Source organism: Dasypus novemcinctus, chromosome 8, assembly GCF_030445035.2.
Source record: "Dasypus novemcinctus isolate mDasNov1 chromosome 8, mDasNov1.1.hap2, whole genome shotgun sequence".
In the NCBI taxonomy this organism is placed as follows: Eukaryota; Metazoa; Chordata; class Mammalia; order Cingulata; family Dasypodidae; genus Dasypus; species Dasypus novemcinctus.
Window position 1 is genome coordinate 6,731,540 of NC_080680.1, and position 15,039 is coordinate 6,746,578.

The 15,039-nt window shown below is 38.8% G+C and overlaps 1 pseudogene; it reads right to left on the reverse strand.

The window, feature by feature from the left end:
* Positions 1 to 3,541: 3,541 nt before the first annotated feature.
* LOC101447624 (tetratricopeptide repeat protein 32 pseudogene) lies at positions 3,542 to 6,518 on the reverse strand (annotated as a pseudogene).
* Positions 6,519 to 15,039: the final 8,521 nt, after the last annotated feature.

The window sequence follows — 15,039 nt, forward strand, 5'->3', positions numbered from 1 at the left end:
ATTTTTTTTTCCATTTAACGTATGAACCCTATAAACTTCATAAATCCAAAATACAGAATGAAGAATGAAGAACTCACCTGAAACCTGTTCATTTTCTGTGTTTCTTGAAGTGTAGAGAACTTTAACAGTTTTCTGGGGGTAAAAAAGAGGACTGGTGTCATGAGGGCAGACCTACCCAATGCGCCAAGATTTACCTGCTAACAATCTCAGCATCTCAGCTGGCGCGCAGCCTTCTGTGGGAATACAGGCCGTCCACCCTTGGAAAGGCACGGGATGGCCCACGTACAAGTGGAACCTCTGTGCACACAAGACTCAAATGATTATGGACACTTAAGCCCGCAGGTTTTCACTGGGTGAACATAAACTTTTTTCGGTTGATTTAAGTGATTAACAGAAAAACTAACACCAACAAATGACTGAAGGATATGAAAAGATAAGGCACTGCTCTCTCATTTTAAAACTAACCTAGTAGACAAAGACAGGCTGTGCCCTTCATCCATTCACCTTCGCTTCTGGCTAGAGAATACACAGAAAGCCCAGGAAAAGGCATGGCCATGCTTTGGAGCAAGGAATTTCTAACTGATTTCTTTTCACCGGGTTGTAGTTTCGCAGACCTCTTCCCAAGGTCCCTTCGACGTGAGAGGAGGAAGGACCCTGTGCATCCGTCCTGGCTCTATCACAGCTGGGCGACCCTGGACAAACCTCTGGCGCTGTCTGGCTCAGCATCACTTCAGGAACCTGGTATTCTGACTTGTGTGTTTTAAATGCAGTTGACGCCGACCTCAGGGGAATAAAGCCTGTGCTGGCACCTGTTCCTGGCACCTGGCTAACGCCTCGGGTGACAGCTCACCTAACTCTCCGCACAGCGTCGCGAAGTAGTCGCTGCCTGCCCCTCATCTGCAGGGAAGTGCTGCTGCTCCTCTCGCCCCCGGTTTGGCACCACTGTCGAGTATACACGCACATTTCTTTCCCGTGAGGGGGCTTTCTCGGCCGCGCCCCCCGCAAGCTCCCACCGCCTCTTCCGCCTGCGTGGGGGGCGCGGGCCCAGCGGCGACTTTGGGGTCCCGCCCCAGGGGTTCTGGGAACTCCCACTCTGCCCCGAGTACAAGCCCGACCTTCCCTGCATGTCCCAAGAGCTCTCACCCAGGTGGACTCTGTGCGCACCAACCGTCTCCAAAACCGTTACTAGAAAGCAGAAGGAGGCGAGGCTTGCGTCTCCACATGCGCACAGACGCCGGGGGGGGGGGGGGGGGGGGGGGGGGCTCTTTCCCAGAGTGCTGCGCGGCACCCTGCACCGGAAGGAACTAATTTCCCATCAACCTCCGCGTCCGCGCCATTCATTTCTTTATTTAAAGAGATCCATCTTTTTATTCTCTTTACATTCCCTTTTGTTTATTTGCTCATATTTTTGTTGTTTCTTGTTTTCCTCTATTATTTTCTTTATTTCTTTCACCTTCCTTAGACTTATTTTCTTGCAGTTTTTAAAATTTCTGAGTTCAATGCTTATCTCACTAATTTTTAATCTTTTTTAAAAAATGGTTAATAAATTTAAGCCTATAATTTCCCTCTAAACATCACTTCATAACATCCTACATATTTTAATTTCAATGTTTTTGTTATGTGGTTCCAAAATTTCATAATTTCACGGAATTCTCTTTACCTACAAATTAATAAACAATAAATTTTTAGCAACTCAAACTTATCTTCTATTTTAAGTAACCATTTTGCACAAAGAATGAGATTCTTATGTAAAAAATTCTTTCATATTTGTTGAAACATCCCTTGAATGAAGTTTTGGTTGTTCCTAATGTTCCATGATGACTACAAATAATACACATTGTTTAATGGCTCATGGAAGACTAAGATGTTTAGATGAGGCTTGTTAATTATGTTGACTAATTTTCTCTAACTTTTACAAATCTATGTTCTATCAGTTTCTAAGAGATATATCTAAAATCTCCTACTTCAATGACAAATGTATTAATTTGTCCTTGGTATTTGTCTTTGGCTAAGTACATGTTGTATATATGTGGGTGAGAGTATATAAATTCTTCATTTTATATATTCCAGGTGAATCGGTTATCGTTAAGCAAAGCAAATACTTTTCTGTAAACCTGTTTTTCTTTTACCAGTGTTTTTACCCCAGCTTCCTTTTTCACTTTCATCTTTTATGCATGTCTTATGTTTTTATGTTTGTTTCTTTTCTTTTTTTTTTTTGAAGAATCTCACAGTATTTATTACTCTTTCAACTTTTCTGAAGATATAACATTTTTATAATAAAAGTTGGGAATAAAAAATAGCAAAAGAATTGTTTTAATGAAGAAAATACAATATGCGGTCACCCCTCGGGCTGAAGTGTGGTTTGCTGGCCTGGCGGGGGAGCAGCCGCGGTAGGCCTAATTCCGATGCCCCCATAATAGGGTGGCTGGTCGGACTCACCGCCACCCCTGAAAGGAGCTCGGCATGGGCGCAGAGTGCCCTCGGGTCTCCCCTTCTCGGCAGCCATGCTTCCGCGTCCGCCCCTCCTCCCGGATGGCGCCACACGATGCCTGTGGGGCGGCACCCTTCTTCTTCCTTCTCCCTGCGCAGGCGCAGGGTGGAAAATTCCAGTCTGCCCTTTTCCCCTCCCCCGACAGCATCAACAGCCAGGCATGGGTGGAAAAATCCAGTCTGCCCTTTTCCCCTCCCCGGACAGCAGCAACAGCCAGGCATGGGCGGGAGACTCAAGTCTGCCCTCCACCCCAGCAACAGCAGCCACCAATCCCTAAACCCTGCCCCTTCCCCCAGCAACAGCAACAGCCAATCCCTAACCACCACCCCTCCCCATCCAGTACCACCCACTGACCTTTCGCTGGCAACCAATCAGAACAGGGTGTGGCTTCGACCAATCAGCCTTCCCCAGCCCCTATAAAACTGTTGCCTCTCCCTCAATAAAGTGGACTTGCGTGTTTACCTTGTCTCCGCGGTAGTTCTTCTGCCGTGCGCCCTCCAGTCCTGAGAGCCCCCGACAAGGGCCTGGCCTCCCTTGTCCCCAGTTCATCGCCTGCTTCTCCGGGCGACCCCCTCATCACCGGCTTCACCAGGCAACCCCATCAGCCGAACCGCGCAACCCCTTGTGAGACCGATCCCTCGTCTGCTGCCGGACCGACCCCTCGTCCCAAGTGGGACCGACCCCTCATCCCAAGCGGGACTGACCCCTCGTCCAGAGCTGGACTGACCCCTCGTCCGCAGCCAGACCCCACCTCTACCGACCGAGCAAACCGTCGCAACCTTATATTTCTTTAGGTATTATACTGTGATAATATCAAAGTATGCTTTGATATTACATAGTTATACTTTATAGAAGCATACCTATTCAACATAAATATTTCCTCAATCTGAAATTAACTACATTATACATATTATTTAACTTTCAGTACTAATGCATAAATCTCTTTTTCTTAACTATAAACCAAAATAGTTCAATACCCATTTTAAATTAGAGACAATTAAATGCCAGGTATAAGGATTATGAGTCAATAGTTCAATTAAATTAAAATGTTCAATAATTTCTTCTTTGTTTTTCTTCTTTGTCTAGAATAGTCTGTTTTAAGCTCAATGTAGCATCTTGAAATCCAGGATTTAAATCTAATACTTTCTTGAAATTTTCCAAAGCCTCATCAAAATATCCCAGCCTATACAGTATGAAGCCACTGTTGTAATACGGAACTTCAAAATTGGTTAGGACTTCGATGGCAGATGTGTAGTCATCCATGGCTTCATAAAAATCAACCCTGAAGTACTTGATTTGCCCCCTGTTGTTATAGGCAGTAGCCAAATCCTCAGGGCTGTATTTGCTGCCGGGCCTCGCGCCGAGGTACGCGGAGTACAGCGCCTCGGCCTCGGCGTGGGCGCCCTTCAGGAAGCGAGCGTGGGCGAGGGCCAGGTGGCCCGGCGGTCGCGCTCTGGCGGCCGCTCCTTGGCGGCGCGAGCCCGCGGCAGAGGGCGGAGGCGGACGCCCGAGCGCCCGGGCGGAGGGCACGTCCCCTGTTTGTTTCTTTTAAAAGCAAATCCGCATTTTGAAATTCATTGTAGAGCATACACATTGGCAGTCACTCCCCATTCCACCAACATACCCCAGTACCTTGTCAACCATTAACCTATTTTTTTGACCTACAGATAATGCATGTTGTAGACATTCTAGGTATTTTGTCTACATGATTCTTTTTATTATTTTGCCAAATAATGCATACTATGGATATACCACATTTTAGATTAAATAATTAATTAATGGGTATTGGGTTTTGGTTCTTGCTGTGTTTTTTGTTTTTTTTTTCATTTTTTTTTTTTTGTCTATTAAAAATAATGTTGCTCCTCTGAAAATGAGTGTTCAAATATGTACTTTCAATTCTTTTGAGTATATACTTAGTAGCAGGATTGCTGGATCATATGGTAACTCTATTTTTTTTTAAATTTTTTAATTTTTAAAGCAGCTTTAGCTTAATTAAACATTTAAAAAATATAGGGGATTCATGCAGGACAATTCCATTTTTCTCAAAATGCCCCCATGTTACACTTTTCTTCCATCTCCCTTCTCTTGGAACCTCTGGTGGCCACTGCCTTTATAGCAATGATACAAGTTCTTCCATTACTAGAATAATAATGTCTATAATAGAATAAGAGTAAGTAATAAATTACTATAATAAATATAGTTATTCTATAGTTAGTTTCCTGAGGAATAGACAAACTGTCTTCCACAGCAGCTGCACCATTTTACATTCCCACTAGCAAGGAAAGAGTGGACCTTTTTCTCCACATCCTCTCCAACAATTGTAGTTTTCTATTTTCTTAATAGTAGCCATTCTAGTGAATGTGAAATGATATCTCAAAGTGGTTTTGATTTGCATTTCCCTAATAACTAGTGATGTTGGGCATCTTTTCATGTGCTTAAATAGCTATTTTTATAGGCTCTTTAGAGAAATGTCTTGTCAAGTTTTTGCATTGTCTAATTGAGTTGTTTGCCTTTTTATTGATGAGTTGTAGGATTTCTTTATATATTCTGATTTTTAGACCCTTTTTGGATATGTAGTTTCCAAAGATTTTCTTCCATTGAGAAGATTGTCTTTTCACTTTCCGGCCAAAGGGTTTTGTTGCAGAAGTTTTTTTTTTTTTAATTTTGAGGAGATCCCATTTATCTTTATTGTTTCTTTGTTGTGCTTTAGGTGTAAAGTCTAAGAAATCCATTGCCTGGCACAAGATCCTAAAGACACTTCCATACATTTTCTTAGAGGAGTTTTATGGACCTTATATTTAGGGCTTTGATCTATTTTGAGTTAATTTTTGCATGAGGGGTGAGATAGGAGTCCCCTTTCATTCTTTGGGATATGGAAATCCAATTCTCCCAGCACTATTTCTTGAAGAGACTGTTCTGTCCCAATTGAGTGGACTTGGCTGTCGTCAAAATCAATAGCCCAGAAATGTGAGGGTCTGTTTCTGAATTCTCATTTGATTCCATTGGTCAGTATATCTATCTTTAGGCTAGTATCATGCTATTTGACAATTTTAGCTTTGTAATATGCTTTAAGTCAGGAAGTGAAAGTCCTCCAACTTTGTTCTTCTTTTTCAAGATGTTTTTGACTATGTAGGGCCCCTTACCCTTCCAAATAAATTTGATAATTGGCTTTTCTTGCAAAGAAAGGCTGTTAGTTTTGATTGGAATCTTGTTGAATGTGAAAATCGTTTTGGGTTCATTGTCATCTTAATATTTAGACTTCTAATCCATAAACATGAAATGTTCTTCCATTTATTCAGGTCTTTTTTAATATCTTTTAGAAATGTTTCATAATTTCTGTGTACAAATCCTTTATATCTGTGGTTAAATTTGTTGCTGGATATTTGATTCTTTTAATTGCTTTTATAATAGGATTTTTTTTCTTGATTTCCTCCTCAGAATTGCTCATTACTAATGTATAGAAACACTACTGATTTTTCATATTGATCTAGTATCCTGCCATGTTTGTGAATTCAGTTAACTCTCCTAACCTTGTCATAGATATTTGTCAGGACTTTCTGTATGTAGGATCATGTCATCTGCAAATAGTGAAAGTTTTACTTCTTCCTTTACAACTTGAATGCCTTTTTTTTCCTTTTCTTGCCCAGCTGTTCTGGCTAGAACTTCTTCTACAATGTTTTATAGCAGTAGTGACAGTGAGTATCCTTGTCTTTTCCCAGATCTTAGAGGGAAAGCTTTCAGCCTTTCACCAAGGAGGAAATTGCAGAAGCAGCAACTACTTCTCCATTAACTGTGAGTTTTTCATATATGCCATTTATTATGCTGCGAAGTTTCCTTCTTTTCCAATTTTTCTGATTGTTTTTATGAAGAAAGGATGCTGGATTTTGTAAAATGCCTTTTCTGCATCAATCAAGATAATTATGTGGTTTTTCCCCTGTGTTTACTTCATGTAGTTCATTTACATTAATTGTTTTTTTTTTTATATTGTACCTCCCTTGCATACCTGGGATAAAACCCACTTGATCATGGTGTATACTTCTTTTAATGTCCTGTTGGATTTCATATGCAAGTATTTTGTTGAGTATATTTGCAGGTATATTCATAAGAGAAATTGGTCTCTAATTTTCTTGTAGTATCTTTATTTGGCTTTGGCATTAGGGTGATGTTGATCTCAGTGAATGAATTACATAGTGTTCCCTTCTATTTAAGTTTTGGAATATTTTGAGCAGGATTGTTATTAATTCTTCTCGGAATGATTGGTAGAATTCCCTTGTGAAGCCAGCTGGTCCTGGGGTTTTTTGATGACTTTACTTATAACTAGTCAGTAGAAATCTTCTATTTTTTTCTGAAGTCAGTATTGGTTGATTTTGTGTTTCTAGGAATTTATTTATTTTATCTACGTGGTCTAATTTTTTGAGATACAGTTGTTCATAGTATACTCCTATGATCCTTTTTATTTCTGTGGGATCATAGAAATGTCCCACTCTCTTTTCTGGTTATTTATTTGCATCTTCTCACTTTTTCTCTCTGTTGATCTAGTTAAGAATTTAGTAATTTTATTGATCTTTTCAGGGAATCAACTTTTGGTTTTGTTAATTCTACTGTATTTTTATTCTCAATTTCATTTGTTCTGCTCTAATCTTTGTAATTTCTTTCCTTCTGATTACTTTGAGATTAGCAAGCTAAGTAAAATAAACCAAAAAAAAAAAAAAAAAAAAAGAAGAAGAAGAAGAAAGAGCTATAAGAGCTGGGGTAGCTATACTACACTATTGGCATGGAATATCTTTTTCTAGTCTTTTGCTTTCAACATATTGTTGTCTTTGGGTCTAAGATGAGTCTTTTGTAAATAACCTATATTTGCATCATGCTTTATTTATCATAGATTTATTCATTCTGCCCCTCTTTGTCTTTTGACTTGGAAGATTAATCCACTAATATTCCATGTTTTTACTGTATCAGCAGTACATACTTTTGCTATTTTGTCTTTTGGTTTTTCATTTCATATCTTTTTTTTTACCTCTCTTTTCCTTTATTATAATCTCCTTTCTATGTAGTTGATCTTTTTTGATGTATCTGACTGATCCTGTTCTCATTTCTCTTTCTGTTTATTTTTAAATACTTTCTTTGTGGTGACCCTGAGGTTTATATTACCCAACCTGTATCTAAAATGTACTAACTTGAAAAGATACCAACTTATCTTCCATAACTTGCATGTCTTTTCTTCCAATGTCCTGTTTCCCCTCTTTATGTTTTTTTCCCCATTTACCACTTTATATTTTGCTCATCCATTATCATTAAATATGCTTTATTCTTGTTCATTTGCATTCCCTCATAAGAATTAAGAGTAGAGGTGTATGTTGAGGATACAGTACTATTGAGTTTTCCATTTACCCCTTTAGTTACCCTTACTGATAATTTTCTTTTCTTCACACTACTCCAAGCAACTCTATCCTGTCTTTTTCTTTCCACCAGACTCTCTATAGGAATTTCTTATAGGACAGGTCTTTTGTGGATGAACTTTCTCAGTTTTTGTTATCTGTGAAGGACAAATTTGCTGTATAAAGAATTGTTGGCTGATGATTTTTTTTCTTTTAGTACCTTAAATAATACCACTTTCTTCTCACCTCCATTTCTGATGAGAAATTGGCACTTAGTCTTATTGAGATCCCTTGTATGTAACGAATCTCTTCTCTCTTGCTGCTTTCAGAATTCTCTCTTTATCTTGGCATTTGACATTCTGGTTAGTATTTATTAGTATTTATTCTGTTTGGAGTATATTGTGCTTCTTGGACATGTATACTTATGTCTGTCATAACAGTTGGGAAATTTGGGGCCATTATTTCCTCAGATACCTTTTTCTACCTCTTTACCCATCTCTTCTACTGTGAAACTCATGATGCATATGTTTATGGGCTTCATGATGTCACTCATGTCCCTGAGACATCTGCTCAACTTTTCCTATTCTTCTGTCTCGTCTGATTATATGAATACGATTGTCTTTTCTTTCACTGATTCTTTCTTCTGCCTGTCCACATCTGCTGTTGTATGCATCTAGTGTAGTTTTAATCTCTACTGTTGATTTAGGAAATTTGTTTGAATTTATTTGATTAGTTGTTACAAATTCTGTGTCTGTGCTCTAAAATTTTAATTTGTTTCCTTGATTGAGCAATATCTTCCTGCTTCTTAGTATTGCTTGTAATTTTTGCTGGCGTCTGATAAGTTAACACTGAAGGTTAGTTTCTCCCTCTTGCCCAGGGTCTTATTGTTGATTGGCTTTGTGTTAAGTCTCTTCTTTGATGCTTGGTCTACTTATTCTAGACGTTTAAAAGAGCCCATATTTGATGAACACATTTTCTCAGCTCTTATTCAACTGATTCTTGCCCTCAACATACGGTACAAATTTTAAGATTGCAATTTTTTAGTGATTGTTTCCCTTCCAGTAGAAAACTTCCCCTCCTCTATTCCTCTCTAGGACTCTTCATCTGTTGTGCTTATTTTTGCATGGAATTTTCTCTCTAGTTCCTATGATTTGTTTAAATTTTCTCCCTCACTCAGGGCCCCATTTTCCTTACCTTTTTGGTTCTGGGATCCTCCTGTTTTACTGCAGTACAGTTACCACACCCCTCCATTTTTCCCTCTGTGTGGCTTTTCAGCCTTTGGTTTATTTCCCATTAGGGCATCCTACCCAGGGGAGCCACATGGGGTTAATCCAGAAAGGTGGGTCACTCCAGAAAAATACATTTTGTGTTTGTATTGTCCAGCCAACAGAACCTGAATTGAATAAGTATAGCACCTGCCAGCCTCAGTTCCAAGCAGTCTCTCTCTTTGCTACCCACTGGGGGCCCTTTTGTATGTAGTACTCTTCAGTGGCATGTGTTCTGCCCTGGGTCTCTGCAGATTTAGGTCTCCATGCTTGGATATGTGTGGGGTTCTAACTTGCTGTGAATAGCTGTATAATCTCTTTCCCTGTTGAGAGGTCAGAGCAATTTGGGCCACTACCTTTGAGCAACTGCCAAGCTGCCCGGGACCAAGTGATGGGGAAAGAAGTAGATCAGCAATCAGGGATGGAAGTTTCCTCTACCATATTTTTTTTTCTTCCATTCAGAATTTGTAAAGTCCTCCCATCTTTACTATACTCCAGAATGATAAGCAGGTGATATTTGTCCTTTTATTTGCTGAATCTTTGGGGAGGTTTTTTCAGGGTATGTCTTACATCACCATGTTGATGTTGCCACCCCAAAATACCATTGGTTTTTTATATACTGATCTTGTATGCTAGAAGACTGTTGAAATTGTTTATTAGTTCTAATAGAATTTTCTGTCTTAATTAGAATATCCTATGAAGAAAAGATCGTGTCATATGTAAATAGAAATAGTTTTTCCTCTTTGTTTCCAATTTGGATGACTTTTATCTTTAAAAAAAAAAACTATTATGCCTAGAATCTCCAGTACAACATTAAATAAAAGTGGTTAGAACAGACATCCTTGTAATCTTCTAGAACTTAGTAGAAAAGCTTTTAGTTATTTGCCATTAAGAATGATAGTAGTTGTAGGAGTTTTGCATATTCACTTTAGCAGATTGAGAAATTCCCCTCTATTTCTAGTTTGGTGAATGAAAGAATGATGGATTTTGTCAAATGCTTTTCCTACATACATTAATATGAGCCTGCATCTTCTGTCTTTATTGTATTAATATTTTGTATTATATTGATTGATTTGCAGATGTTATCACAACCTTGCATCCCTTGGGTAAACCTCATTTGGTCATAAGATATAATTCTTTTTATATATTACTGGAATCTCTTTGCTGATATTTTGTTGAGGATTATTTCCTTCTATAATCATAAGGAATTTTTTAATCTCTTCATCTGGTTTTGATATTGTAATACTGGCTTGGCGGAATAAGTTGAGAACGGTTCTCTCGTCTTTTATTTATGGAAGAGTTTGTCAAGTCTTCATGTAATCCTATAAATGTTGATTGAGTTGACCAAAGAAGCTGTACTTTTTTGGGAAAAGTTTTAATTGCAACTTCAGTCTCTTTACTTGTTTTAAGTCTATTTTAGCTCTATTCAGACTTTCGGTTTTTTCCTTGAGTTAGTTGCATAGTTTGTATCTTTCTTGACACTTGTCCATTTACATCTCACTTATTTAATTTCCTGGAATACAGTTATTCATACTCTTATTTTTTAAATTCTGTAACATCAATAATGACATCCTCTCTTTCATTGATGCTTTTAGTAATGGAGAGAACTTCCAGTAGGATCTTCTAAATTGGGCTAGTGGCGGGGAGGGGGTCTTTTAACCAATTAAACTGTACCATTTAAAAGGACGTAACAGAGGACTTCTGATTCTGGGAACATGGAGAGACATCTTTCTTACTATTCTTTCCATGAGGTCAACTCAGAGCCCTGAAGGTAAAGACTCTGGAAGGTGGGGACAAGAAGGCAGACTGGCTAAGGACTGGGGACTGAGGAACAGCAGGCAGTGCATTCCCTGGATTGTCATTCTGCCTCAGATACCCCAGACTTGGAGCTAATAAGGCTGACAAAGGGAAAATGCCAGTGGGCACAAAAAAGCTCCAAGACAAAGAACTAGGTAAGGGGCATCCTGGCCAGACAAAGAAGTTTTAGATGATGACTAATTTACTGTAGCCAAACATCACAGGAAAAACTGTGATCCAGCCCAGGCCTGCAGAGGCTGAGGGGAGGATGTCCTCCAGCACTCACAAGCCACCAGGAGGCACCCAAGCCCTCCAGCAGGGTGAATTCAGAGAAGGCCAAACAAGGAGCAGGGACTTTATCTCTGCTAGCCAGCAACAAACACTGAAGTGAAAAAGGAACCAGACCAATGCATCTCACTAAATTTCCTATATGAAAAAGGAGGCAAAAAGAAAGGAGACTAAAAAACATATGACTTAGAAAAACCAAAGGACAAAATGGCTGTAGGCAGTACTGTCTTCACAGTAATAACAATGAATGTTAGTGGATTAAACTCCCTAATCAAAAGACACGTGTTAGCAGAATGGATTAAAAAGCATTACTCAACTATGTTGTGTACAAAAGACTCCTCTCAGACCCAAATACACAGATAGGCTGAAAGTGAAAGGATGGAAAAAAATAACCCATGCAAATAGCAACCAACAAAGAGCTGGGGTAGCTATATCAGTAATGGTCAAAACAGACTGTCTCTTTTAAGAGCTTCTGACGTAAAAAGGACATTATATATTAATAAAAAGGTCAATCCACCAAGAAGAAATAACAATCACAAATATTTATGCACCTAACCACAGTACCCCAAAAATATATAAGGCAAAAACTGGCAAAACTAAAGAGAGAAACAGACACCTCTACAATAATAGTTGGAGACTTCAATACACCACTTTCATCAATGAACAGAACATCTAAGCAGAAGATCAGTAAGGAAACAAAAAACTTGAATAATATGATAAATTAACTAGACCTAAGAGGCATATATGGAACACTGTGCCCCAAAACAGGATACATGTTCTTTTCAAGTGCACATGGATCATTTCCAGGATTGACAACATGCATGTAACAAAACAAGTCTCAATAAACTGTAAAAGACTGAAATTATACAAAGCATCTTCTCTGACCACAGTGGAATGAAGCTGGAAATTAGTAACAGGTAGAGAACTAGAAAACCCATGCATACATGTCAGTTAAATAATACACTTAACTGATGGGTTAAAGAAGAAATTTTAAGGAAGATAAATATCTTGAGACAAATGAAAACAAAGTCACAACAACAACAAAAACAAGAACACAGCATATCTTATGGGATACAGCAAAGGCAGTGCAGAAAAGAAAATTTATAGCCCTAAACAGCTACATTAAAAAAAAAGTGCCAAAATCAAAGACCTAACCGCACACCTTGACTAATTCCAAAGCAGGCAGAGGAAAGAAATAAAGATTAGAGCAGGAATAAATGAAATTGAGAATGAAAAAAGCAATAAAGAGAATTAACAAAACCAAGCGTTGTTTCTTTGAAAAGATCAATAAATAAAATCAGAAATGGCAGAGGGTATTACTGTCGACACAAAGAAATAAAAAGGATCAGAAAAGGATACTATAAACAACTGTATGCCAACAAATTAGACAACCTAGATGAAACAAACCAATTCCTAGAAATACACAAACAGCCTACTCTGACTCTAGAAGAAACAGAAGGTCTCAACAGAAACAGAAGGGGAAGCGGACTTGGCCCAGTGGTTAGGGCATCCGCCTACCACATGGGAGGTCTGCGGTTCAAACCCTGGCCTCCTTAACCTGTGTGGAGCTGGCCCATGCGCAGTTTTGATGCGCACAAGGAGTGCCCTGCCATGCAGGGGTGTCCCTGCGTAGGGGAGCCCCACACGCAAGGAGTACGCTCTGTAAGGAGAGCCGCCCAGCGTGAAAGAAAGTGCAGCCTGCCCAGGAATGGTGCCACACACATGGAGAGCTGATGCAGCAAGATGACGCAACAACGACAAAAAAGAAACATGGATTCCCGTGCCGCTGACAAAAACGGAAGCGGATAAAAAGAATACGCAGCAAATGGACACAGAGAACAGACAACTGGGGAGGGGTTGGGGAACGGGAGAGAAATAACTAAATAAATAAATCTCAAAAAAAAAAAAAAACCCAAACAGAAACAGAAGGTCTCAACTGATCAATTACAAGAGACTGAATTAGTCACTAAAAAAATCTCCTGACAAAGTCCAGGATCAGATGGCTTCACAGGAGTGAATTCTACCAAAAGCCCAAGAAAAATTAATTCTAATCCTGCTCAAACTCTTCCGAAAAAAGTGAGACCAACATCCCCCTAATACCAAAACCAAATAAAGATACAAGAAAAGAAAATTATAGACCAATTTCTCTTAGAATATAGGTGTAAAAATCTTCAACAAACTACTAACAAATTGAATCCAATAGGACATTAAAAGAATTATACACTTCGATCACATGGGATTTATACCAGGTATGCAAGGGTGGATCAACATGATAAAAATCACTTAATTTAATACACTGCATTTACAAAACAAAGGGAAAAAGCCACATGATCATCTCAATTGATACAGAAGACATCTCATAAAATCCAGCATTGTTTCTTGATTAAAATACTTAAAAACATAGGAATAAAAAAAAGGAATAAAAAAATAGGAAACTCCCCTAACATGATCTTTATACAACATATACATACAAAAATCCCACTGCTATCACTTTACTGAATGATGGAAACTGAACACTTTCCCTCTAAGATCAGGAATACAACAATGATGCCCACTGTCACCATGTTTTCAGCACTGTAGTTCTAGCCTGAGCAAGTAGGCAAGAAAAAGAAATGAAAAGCATCCAAATTGGAAAAGAAGAAGTAAAACTTTCACTATTTGCAGATGACAGTATCCTAAACATAGAAAGCCCCACCTCCCCTCATCCACCCCCCCAAAAAAGTACAACAAAGCTACTAGATCTAATGAATGAGTTCAGCGAAGTAGCAGGGGATAAGATCAACACTCAAAAATCAGTGGTGTTTTACACTCTAGTAATGAGCAATCTGAGGAGGAAATCAAGGAAAAAACTTCCATTTACAATAGCAACTAATAAGAATCAAATATCTTGGAAAAAAATTTAACCATGGATTTAAAGGATATAAACTATGTAACTGTGCTAAAAGAAATCAAAGATCTAAATAAATGGAAGGACATTTCATGCTCATAGATTGGAAGATTAAGTATTGTCAAGACGGTAATTCTACACAAAAATGACTTACAGATTCAATGCAATCCCAATCAAAATTCCCAACCCACTTTGCAGTAGAGAATTACCATATGACCTGGTAATCCCATAACTAGGTGCATATTCAGAAGAATTGAAAGCAGGGACTCGAACAGATATTTGCACACCAGTGCTCATAGTGCCATTATTCACGACTGCCAAAAGATGGAGGCAACCCAAGTGTCCACCAACTGAAAAATGGATAAACAAAATGTGGTATACATACAATGGAATATTATTCAGCCATAAGAGGGAATGAAATTCTGATTCATGTGACAACATGGATGAACCTTGAAGACATGTTGAATGAAATAAGCTAGACACAAAAGGACAACTATTGTATGATCTCACTGACATGAAATAATTAGAATAAGCAAAGGCACAGAGTCAGAAACTAGAATATCGGTTACCAAGGGCTGAGGTGGGAGACTGAGAATGGGGAGTTAATGTTTAAACTGTACAGAATTTCATAGGGTAGACTGTAAAGTTTGGTATGGATGGTGGTGATGGTGGCATAACATTGCAAATGTAACTATATAGGTGAATGTGGTTGAAAGGGGATATTTTAGAGTAATGAGGGCATTCTGAAATGGACTGAGCTGATGACAGCTCATCTCTGTGATGAAACTGAGAGCCAGAGGGTATACTTTCGATGGGCTGTACAAGGCTGGGGACTGACTGTATAGCACAGTGAACCCTGTGGTGAATGACAGACTGAGGTTAATAGGATAAAAATAAGAATGTTCTCTCATGAACTATGGTAAATATACAATA